This window comes from Elephas maximus, chromosome 12, assembly GCF_024166365.1.
Source record: "Elephas maximus indicus isolate mEleMax1 chromosome 12, mEleMax1 primary haplotype, whole genome shotgun sequence".
Taxonomy (NCBI): Eukaryota; Metazoa; Chordata; class Mammalia; order Proboscidea; family Elephantidae; genus Elephas; species Elephas maximus.
This window is the reverse complement of record NC_064830.1, coordinates 97,436,294-97,446,686: the sequence shown is the minus strand read 5'-3', so window position 1 is coordinate 97,446,686 and position 10,393 is coordinate 97,436,294. Positions and strand designations below refer to the sequence as shown.

The 10,393-nt window shown below is 47.7% G+C and overlaps 1 protein-coding gene across 4 annotated transcripts in view; it reads left to right on the top strand.

Annotated features, from left to right (window-relative positions):
• The first annotated feature begins 8,180 nt into the window (after nt 1–8,180).
• CARD11 (caspase recruitment domain family member 11) overlaps nt 8,181–10,393 on the top strand; it is a 136,608-nt gene continuing 134,395 nt past the window's right edge. For 2 of the 4 annotated variants that reach the window (XM_049904877.1, XM_049904870.1), the window contains exon 1: nt 8,181–8,372. The gene's annotated coding sequence lies outside the window, so the exon portion shown is untranslated. Of the gene's footprint in view, nt 8,382–10,393 lie in introns of all 4 variants that reach the window. The other 2 variants (XM_049904873.1, XM_049904874.1) reach the window with 1 other exon arrangement.

Genomic DNA, 10,393 nt, shown 5'->3' with positions numbered 1-10,393 from the left:
TCTGACGGGTTGTTTTTTATTGGTTTGGGGTAATATAGATACACTGACGTCTTTCTGGAACCATCTCTGCATAGGGAAATGGCATGGAAACAAGCTGAAATTAAGAGAAATGAGCTTGAAGGGGCAGAGAAAGCAGTAACGGCATAAAAAATATAAAGTAGGTAAAACATAATTAAAGGCCTGGAGGGTTCTGTTTTGCTCTGGAAGCTATTGGGGTGGGGGCATTAATATATACAATGGCAGCGAGGTGTGGCATCTGGGAAAAAAGCAATATATTAATTCTCAGATCAATAGTTTGTGAAATGCCTTTTTGCTGTCCCAAGTGTGTGACGGTTTCACTGATAAGGAATGATATTCTTGGAGTTAAAGGCAGCCGCCACCAGATGAGATAGCTCTCTGGAGGGGAAGGGCTGAGATGGGGGAACCATTAGGAAAGGAGGGGTCATTTAAGCAGCAGAACCCCATCATCCCCTGGGCCCTCTCTCTCATTCCATTTTGCTCTGAATGCCATACAGAACGGCCTCAAAACACAGCATTATGACTGGATTCAAGGTACGGCTCCCAGGAAAGCCAAGGTCTCTAATTTTTTCCCTTTCTGATCTCTTGTGTGGTGGAGACACTTAAGCTGGTGTATGTAGCTAACATTTTTCAAGGAGGAGAAAAATTTAAGAGAAGCAGTGTCGAGGAGACATACTGGAGAACAACTGTAAGAAAAGGGGGCCATGGCAGACAGAGCTGACAATTTCAGAAAGGGAACTAATCGAATGAACCACATCCAATATGGCAGCTACAACATAGATCGCTGCCATTAATGTCCTTTCTGTTTCTGAGAAGACCTTAATTCCACAAACACTGGCTTAAACTGCAGTGACTCAGACTTGAGAGAAGATATGTTACGTACCCCTCCTTCGTGCACTCCACAACCAATGAGGGCCTGATATTAGAATAGAGTTGAATTAGAGTTGAGAGCCTGCTATGGGTTGGGAGGTGACCCTATCGCAGAGGGTGCAGGTGGGCTTTGGGGCTGCATAAGAAAATGGCAGATACTCCATTATGGCTTAAATTGTGTCCCCCCAAAACATGTGTTGTACTTCCTCATCGCTGTACCTGTGGGTGTAAACCCATTTGAGAATAAGGTTTCCTTTGTTATGTCAATGAGGGCAGGGTACATCTTCAGCCGATCACTTCTGAGATATAAAAGAGCACAATAGGCACAGAGAAACAAGCATGAGCGGGGAAAGATAGATGCCACGTGGAGCTCTCCAAGGAATGCCGAGAATGCTAGAGAAGCTGACACAAGAATTTTCCCCCAGAGCAGACAAAGAGAGAGCCTTCCCCTAGAGCTGGCGCCCTGAATTTGGACTTCTAGCCTCCTGAGCTGTGATAAGACAAAATTCTGTTCATTAAAGTCACCTGTTTGTAGTATTTCTGTTATAGCAGCACTAAGAAACTAGATATGAAGTGACCACATGGCACAGGCTGCAGGTAGACTTTGGGTCAGGATAAGAGGACTGCAGATATTCTACCAAGCCAAGAGAAACCAAGTTATGAGTTACAGGAGTTACAAATGCCAGCCACCAATTCCAGCAATGCAAGTAGCAATCAGGTGAGAAAGGGCTGGTCGCCTGGAGACCCAAGGAGCTAGGGGACAGAGGCTTGAGATCCCAAGGCTCCCTCCCTCTCCGCCTCGAGGTCCTGAAAGCCACACTCCTCCTCCCTCACACTCGGCCCCCATCTTCAGGGGAAAGCAGAGGTAGAGGACGCTCTATGAGAGACTGAGCAATGTCCATCCATGCAGCATATTTCACTGTTGCTCTTTCTTGGTTTTCTCTTCAATCTTGTAATACATTCTCTAGGTGATGAAAACGGTTTGTGCTCCACTGCCAGCCTAAAAGCTGGAGGTTTGAACCCACCCAGCGGTGCCACGGAAGAAATGGCCTGGCAATCTGCTTCCATTAAGATGACAGCCAAGAAAACCCTATGGAGCAGCTCTACTCCATAACACATGGGATTGCCAGGAATCAGAACTGACTGGAAGGCAACTAACAACCATAGTATGTTCTCAAGTAATTTTTGTTTGAGAAGTGCTTGGGAGGTAAAATTTCAGAGTCCCTGTATGTCTGAAAACGTATTTTTTTCAACCACATGATGGGTAATTTGGTCGACTACAGAACTCTTTAAGTCTATTTCCCTGAGAATGCTGAAGCCTTACTTCATCCAAGTCTTCTAGCATCGGAGGTTGCTGATGAGAACTCTCCACCCCATTAGATACTTGGCAGCGGTATGCATTTTATTTTTCTCTCTGAAAGTTTTTAGAATCTTCTCATAGTCCTTCTTTATTTCCTGAAAGTTCATGAGGGTATATTTAAGTGCTGGTTTTCTTCATTCATCCTAGTTGGCTCTCAGGGAGCCATCCTCGGTGGGGAGCCCTGTCATTCTTCAGCTTGGACAATTATTATCATTATTTCATGACGAATTCCTCCCTCTCTTTTCTCTCTCCCTGTTGGAACTCCTTTTTTATTTTCACAATTTTAGTCTTTTCCCCGTGTTTCAAGTGAATAGAAGGTTCAATAGAGGATGATTAATTGTTGTTACATGCTGCCAAGTTGATCCCGACACATGGTGACCCCATGTGTTATGGAGTAGAGCTACTCCATAAGGTTTTCTTGGCTGTGATCATAATGGAAACAGGTTACCAGCCCTTTCTTCAGCTAGGTGGGTTCAAACTGCCAAACTCCAGGTTAGCAATCAAGCACAAACCAATAGTGCCACCTGTGGACATCTGGAACTGTTCCTAAATGGACATTGATCTTTTTGAATTGATCACGTACATCTCAACTTTCTCTCATAGTTTTCATTTGTCGGTTTTCTTTTGTTTTGGTTTTCTAGCCTAGAAGAGATCCTTCACAGAGATTTCTCTCAAACCCTGCTACGGAATTTTTTATTTTATTTTTATTTTGGTAATCATATTTTTCATCTCCATGAACTTGCTTGCTTTACACAGGCAGCCTATGTCATAGCAATCTGTTCTTACTTTATGGATGTGGTATCTGCTTGACTCTTTCTGAGGATACTCATTAGAGGATGGTGTTTAGATCATGATGTCCCATTTCCTTCCCTGCGTTACCTGTTCCCTTCCCACCCTTGGGGAACAGTTGTCCTAGTTGCTCATCTAAGTCCTACTCTTTCAAGCTGTCCATGTTTACGAAGGTCAGGTTGACTAATGTTAAGTTTCCTCTGTCTTTCCTGATATCCTTAGCAAGAGGCTGATGGGGCTCTTTGGGGACAGACGTGGTGCGTCACCAGCCTGCCTTTACTCTGTTGTTGTCTCTGTTAGCTGCCATCCTGTTGGCCCTGACTCACGGTAATCCCACGCACAACAGAAGGAAATGCTGCCTGGTCCTGCCCCATCCCTACGATCATTTGTGGAGTAAAGGCCTGGTGATCTATTTGAAAACCCTATGGATCATAACAGAAACTGTCCAATATACTCCTGGAAGATGAGCCCCTGAGGTTGGAAGGCAAAGTATACAACAATGGACTCGAGCATACCAACGATCATGAAGATGGAGTTAAACCAGGGAACTCTTGTTGCACTTGAGGTCACCATGAGTTGGAACCAACTTGACCACAACTAACAACAGTAGCAACATTAAAACTAAACCCAGTGAAATAAATTTTAATAATATATTTTATTTAACTCAATATATTCAAAAGATTATATCATCGCTTATATCATATATATTATTATTCAACATGCACTCGATATGATGCGATAATATTAATGACACATTTTACATTCTTCTTTTCATACTAAGCCTTCAAAATCCAATGTGTATTTTATACTTACGGCAAATCCATTTCAACACTAAATTGCCTTTGGAACTACTTGCTCTATATTTAGGTTTTGTAAAATTTACAGTTGAATAAGTGGATCAACATACCCCAATGGATTTAAACATATTTAAAAGTTTTCCAAAAACATAATCAAGTGTCAGATTTTAAATTTAAATTAATTAAAATCAAGTGAGAAATTCAGTTCCTCAGTCGCATTAGCCACATGTCAGGTGTTTGACAGGCAAGTATGGCTAGTGACAGCCTCATTGAACCACCCAGTTCTTTGCTGTGATAGGGTTTTGGGTTACACGGTGTGTGTATCTGTCAAAACTCATTTCATGATATAGCTGAAGTCTATATGTAAATTCTACCTGAAAAAAAAACCTCTCTAGTTAATGATATGCATGATGAGATGTTTAAGGGTTGTGACGGATTGAACCGTATCCCCCAAAATAATGCGTTGTAAATCCTAACCCCTATACCTGTGGTTATAATCCCATTTGGGAATGAGTTTTCTTTGTTATGTTAATGAGGCCATGTTAGTGTAGGATGTGTCTTAAGTCAATTTGCTTCCAGATGTAAAAGAGACTAAGCAAGCAGAGATGGGGGAAGAGAGATGCCAATCTTCATTGCAGAGTCAGGTGGTAGCATATACACGGATTCTTTATACATGCATATACAATCCTTTTAACCTTTTTGCATGTTTAAGGATTATAAGATGTTGGGGTTGAGGGTTGAGAGAGGCATGTCTTCAGTGAACTACAAAAACCAAAACCAAACAAGTTGCCATTGAGTCAATTCCAACTCATGGTGACCCCACACATGTCAAAGTAGAACTGTGCTCCATAGGATTTTCATTGGCTGATTTTCAGAAGTAGATTGCCAGGCCTTTCTTCTGAGATGCTCTGGGAAGACTAGGACCTCCAACCTTTTTGTTAGTAGCCAAGCATGTTAACCTTGTGCACCACCATGGACTCCTCAGTGATAGCTGCATGCAACAACATCAATAAATCCCCAAAACATAGTACTGGGTGAAAGAAGCCAGACCCAAAAGAAAACCTCTGTGTGGCTCTCTTTACACAAAGTTCAAAAACAGGCAAAACTGATCTATGCTGTTAGAAGTCAGAATGCAGTGACCCTTGGGAGGGGGACTGGAGGGGGTCACAGGGGAGACATCTGGGGAGCAGATGAACTTCTATTTTTTGATACAGATGTGGGCTACCTGGGTATATTCACTTGGTGAAAATTCATCAGTCTGTATGAAGGACTTGCGCACTTTCCTGAGGATGTATTTCAATAATCGGTGCTGTTGTTTTAAGGCATGCTGTATTAGTTTCCTGTGGCCACTGTAACAAAATACCATACACTGGGTGGCACAGAAGAACCGAAATGCATTGTCTCACAGTTCCGGAGGCTACAAGTATGAATTAAGGTAGCAAGGCCACGGTCCTTCTGAAGGGTCTAGGGGAAGATCCTCCTTTGCCTCTTCCAGGTTCTGGTGGTTCCTTGTGACCCTTGATGTTCCTTGGCTTGTAGACACATCACTCCAGTCTCTGCCTCTGTCCAAAAATGGCCGTCTTCTGTCTCTGTCTCTTTTCCTCTTTTATAAGGATGCCGCTCAGGTGGGATTAGGACCCACGACACTCCAGTATGACCTCATGTTAACTGATAAGGTCTTCAAAGAACCCATTTCCAAACAAGGTCATCACAGGTACCAGCAGTTAGGACTTCAACATATCTTTTGGGGGGGACACAATTCAACCCGTAACACATGTCTCTTAGAACCCTGCATGGGGGAACCAGAGTTCTCCTTTAAAACTGCACTGACGGACTTAAAGGCTTCACCCAGTCCGAGGTTAACACTCCCTTGACCCCCTTCAGGCAGCCAGGCGTGCTGCTGGGCACTAAGGGCTTAGATGCTGTGGTCCTTGATGTTTATTTTAGGAAACATCTCTTTGCAGCTTGGATGACATTTTTCAGCATGTTCTGCAGAAAGCCAACTCGTGTTCTCCTTCATGCCCTGGCCCATGAGAATCGGTGCAATCTCTCCTCAAAACGGCCAAGATCCCAAATGTTTCCGCGCGCAGGCCACAATTCCCATTATTTATTTATCTTCTTGCTCAGCCGTTAAATTTATCGAATGTCTTTCCCTTAAGGAATTCAAGGAACTTTTCTCAAAGAACTTAAAACATGATTCAGAAGGTACACAATCAGCTGTAAACAAGAGAATCAAAAGTGGGGGAGGGAGAAGAGCTTGGTAAACTGAGGCAGGGTAGAATGAGAAGCGTGGGGCTAGGAAACGTGGTGGGCAGTGGCACATTCGCATATGGAAGACAAAGGCCCGAGGTTCCCTGTGTGTGTCTGATCAAGCAGAGCAGAGACAAATGAATGGGACCTGATTACTTGATAGGGTAGAGAAGACATTTCAGCTCACCATTCCGGTAAACCCTCAGGACATTTCCGCCTGTATGCTTCTGTTGTTAATTGCCATTGAGTCAGGTCCAACTCATGACCTCCCCATGTACAGCAAAACAAAATGTCACCTGGTCCTGCACCATCTTCACCATCGTTGGTATGCCCGAGTCCATTGTTTTGGCCACTGTGTATTCTGAGCGCTTTCCAACCTAGGGGCTCATCTTCCAGCACTATATTGGAAAATACTCTGTTGTGATCCATAGGGTTTTCATTGCCTAATTTTTGGAAGTACATAGCCAGACCTTTCTTCCTAGTCTGTCTTAGTCTGAAAGCTCCTCTGAAACCTGTCCAGTATGGCTCAACCTGCTGGTATTGGAGATATCGGTTACATAGCTTCCAGCATCATAGCGACATGCAAGCCACCACAGTCCAGCAAACTGATAGATGGGTGGTGCATAGTATACACCTGTACCTGTTGGGAAATAACACCTACACTTGTTGGAAAAATGCAACACACCCTAGAACCTACGAATAACCTTTGGGGTAAATTATTAAAACAAGATCCACATTTCTCTTACAAATATTGTTTACCAGAACCTCAAAAGCACAGCTAGTGATGACTGTATTTGGGTCCAAGGCCTTGGGGCTGAGGAAGACGCAGGTAAGATATGTCACAGTGAAATGCCTGGAGAGTTGTGAGAGCCTCTCAGAGGGGTGTTGGCTGCAAAGCACGCCCCAGGGAGCTTCCAGAACAACCGCTGAAGGAGGTGTGATAGTTAAGGTTGAGTGTAAACTTGGCTGGGCCATGATTCTCAGTGCTTTGGCAGTTATGATGTAGTTTAGCAGTTACGTAATGATGTAATCAGCTCCATGGTGAGATCCGCTATTAGCAACAAATCAGTTGAAAGGGAGTTTCTTTGGGGGTGTGACCTGCCTTGAGTACATCAATGGGTGTTCCATCAAGGCTCTCACCTCTGGATCCTGCATCTAGTTCCTCATCATCTGACCTTCGGTTCTTGGGGTTTGACCTAGCAGCTTACCTGCCGATCTTGGAATTCATCAGCCTTCGCAGCCTGTGAGCCAGCAGCAAGCCATCTTACCTGCCGATCTTGGATTCGTCAGCCTCCACAGCCTTTGAGCCAGCAGCCTACTGTCTGACCTGCCGATCTTGGGTTTCTCAGCCCCTATAGCTAGGTGAGTCAGGAGAGCCCTCCAGCCTGATGCCTGATCCAAGGACTTGTGGCTTGCCAGTCTCCACAACTGCGTGAGCCATTTCCTTAAGATAAATTTCTCTCTCTCTGTCTTTAAACGCACACACACACACACATATATATGCTTCACTGGTTTTGCTTCTCTAGAGAACCCAGCCTAAGACAGTAGGGAAGAGGCTTGGGTTGCCCAAGCCCAAGGTTTCTTTGCTTCCAACTCCTTTGTGGGAAAACTCTCCTCTCAAAATTTTGATGAGTCGTCTGGAAATTCAGAACGTCCCTAAGTCCCTCTCCAAAGATGACCCCCTAAATGTCCCAGGACAGGGCTGTGGAAAACAGAGAAAGTGGGCATCCCCTCCCCACAAGGGAGCATGTGGGCTCTTGAGCTTGGCTGAGCCCCAGTGGGCCCTCTTGGGGTCAGAGCTGGGGAAGGCAGTTTAGCTCCACCTGGGGCAGTGGTCTGCCCCCCTCCCCCAGGCCTGCCTTGGTCTTCCCATCCTGTTCCACCTTTCCCTGGTCCACCAGTACCCCCACCGTAGGGCCCACCCCCAGTTTACCACCTACACCTCAAGGCCATCCTCCTCGGAAGCCTTGGACCAGAACCCCGCCTCCCCATCTTCTTTTCTAACCTTTTGCATTTTTTTTAGTCTCACTTCCTGTCGGGTTTTGCATTTCCCTCCCCCGCCCCTCCCAGCCTCTGACACACTTTCTCTTCTTTTTTTCTCTACTGGCTCTTCTGGCCTCCGGATTCCCGCCGGGGCCGCTCACAGCCCCCTCCCGGCCCAGCGGCTCCCGGACGGGTGCGGGCCGCGGGGACTAGGGCCCGGCCGGCACGAGGAGGTAACCGGAGGCCGGCGTGGAGGAGGAGGCGGCGGCGCGGCTGGAGGCAACCACGGAGCATGAGCGCGCCAGGTAGGCGAGGTGAGGGGGTCTGGAGGGGTAGCCGAGGGAGAAGTGGGAGCCTGGGGAGGAGCGGTCTGGAGAGGGTGCCAGGGGACGAGTGTGTTGGCTGGCGGGCTGGAGGGGTCGCCGTGAGGACCCAGGGGTAAAGAGTGCGGTAGGGGGCGCGGCGCAGGGCGGAGACTGGAGTGCGCGCGGGGGGCGCGCTAGGAGGGGCGCGCTCTACGCCCTGTCAGGACCTCCAGCCCTCTCCTCTCGCCATCTCCTTCACCAGTTCCCCCTTCCTCTGCCTTTTCCCCCACCCCCTTTCTCTTCCACATCTGTCTCTGCCTCCATTTCCCACCTCCCTGTACTTCTCCCCCGTGTATCTCTAAAGTCTCTGCTCGTCTCTGCCTCCCCGAGCCCCTACGCGTCCCGAGGGGCAGGGGATGAATGGGGGACCGGGCGGCAGAGGCCCAACCGGGCGCCTGGTCGGAGCACCTGCCCCCGAGGGAGGAAAAGAGCCTTTCTGACACCTGAAAGGACAGGAAGTTTCCAGACCACAGCCAGGCCTGACTCAGAGGCTCCTGAGAGAAGGTGCGGCTGGGGCTCACTCAGGCAGGGAGGGCGGCTGCAGAGGTGGGGTGGGGAGGGACAGGCCTCCCCGGGGAGGGCATTAGGACGCGACAGCAGGGGCACAGGCCAGTATTAGGCCCCAGTGGCCTCAGGCCAGAAGCCCCCTCACACGGGGGAGACCCCTCAGGCTCCTGGCTCTGAGGGCAAAAGGGAGGCAGAGGTATGTTTCTTGGGAGGGCCTTCACCGCTGGGGCTCCTGGATGTGAGAAGTTTGAGCTGCGAGCCTCTTCTTCCTGGCCCAGGACGGCCTGGGGCGGTGGAGAGTGACCTGCCCCAAGGCTGCCTTGGGCTGCAGGGAGCTTGGGTGGAGCTGACCTCCAGGAGCCTGGCCTGCCTGCAAAGCCTTTGATTTGTCCTTGGAAAACTTTTCTCCTGACATTTATGACTTCTCTGGAAGGTGTAAAGTTATCAGCCTACCAGAAAGGAAAATAAGTGTCAGTCACTCACTCAGTATTTATTGATGTCGCCCTGTGCACAGTATGTGTGCAAGTCCTGTGGGCCATAAATTAATGCAAGGCCAGGAATTCCTAAAGTTCTCCACTTCTGTGTCTTCTGGGAATCACCAGATCTCCCCACCCCCAGGCAGCTGGAAAGAAATGATAGTTCTGCCTGGGTCAGAAAGGTCCTGTGGTGGCATAAACAGTTTCTGCTCAACTAGTAGCTGAAAGATTGGCAGTTCAAACCCACCCTGCGGCTCTGCAGGAGAAAGGCCTGGCAATCTGCTTCTTCCTATGGAGAAGTTCTCCCCTATAACACATGGGGTCACCATGAGTCAGAATTGACTTGATGGCAATTAGTTTGGCTTTTTAGTTTTTGCCGTGGGTCAAGGATAATCTGGCCACAAGGGTGGCCCAAGACACAGTCTCCCTACACCCTCGGGCCATGGTTTGTAAGGATGTAGATTTTATGACCAAAAGGAAGGCCGGTAGCCCCACTCTGAACAGTCTTGAATCTGCACGGGAATGATCCCCTACCTGACTTTCCAGGGAACTTCTAAACCTACCTCGTCTTCTAAGGATGCTGCTGTTGTTGTTAGCTGCCGTGGAATGAGCTCCAACTCATGGCGACCCCAAAAACAACAGAAGGAGACGCTGCCCAGACCCGCTCCATCCCCATGATCGGTTATGCATTGGACTGTTGTGATCCATAGGGTTTTCACTGGTAGATTTTCAGAAAAGTTGATTGCCAGGCCTTCTTTCCTAGTCTTAGTGTGGAAACTTGGCTGAAACCTGTTCCGCATCACAGCAACACGCAAGTCTCCATTGACAGACGGGTAGTGGCTGTGCACGAGGTGTATTGGCTGGGAATGGAACCCAGGTCTCCTGCCTGGAAGGGGAGAATTCTATCATGAACCATCAGTCTCTCACGATGACACTTGTTTGAACCCATCAACACACACACTTTGTGGGCGGCATTGT